This window comes from Egretta garzetta, unplaced genomic scaffold (genome assembly GCF_000687185.1).
Source record: "Egretta garzetta isolate BGI_Z169 unplaced genomic scaffold, ASM68718v1 scaffold993, whole genome shotgun sequence".
In the NCBI taxonomy this organism is placed as follows: domain Eukaryota; kingdom Metazoa; phylum Chordata; class Aves; order Pelecaniformes; family Ardeidae; genus Egretta; species Egretta garzetta.
In genome coordinates this window covers 106,417-106,759 of record NW_009259051.1, presented here as the reverse complement: position 1 = coordinate 106,759, position 343 = coordinate 106,417, and positions in this window count along the sequence as shown.

The window sequence follows — 343 nt, the reverse complement described above, 5'->3', positions numbered from 1 at the left end:
GACCCCTTCTGAGCCCCTCTGTCGGCAGGCGCTGACCTGCTGAAGCTCTCCCGCAGGGACCTGATCCAGATCTGCGGAGCCCCTGATGGCATCCGCCTCTGCAACGCGCTGACGGGGAGGTGGGCTCAGGCGCCCCACGGGGCACAGCGGTGCCTCTTTCCGGGGACCCCCCAGGAGCCTCCATGGTGCCACCGGTGCCTGGCCGGACCCTGTGCCCCCTGCCAGACCCCTCTCTGCCTCCGCAGGTGCCCACGTCCCCGGCTGACCCTCTACGTGTCGCAGGAGCCCACCGGCGGGGCTGAGGGCACAGAGGATGGATGCTCAGGTACGGGGGGCGGCGTGG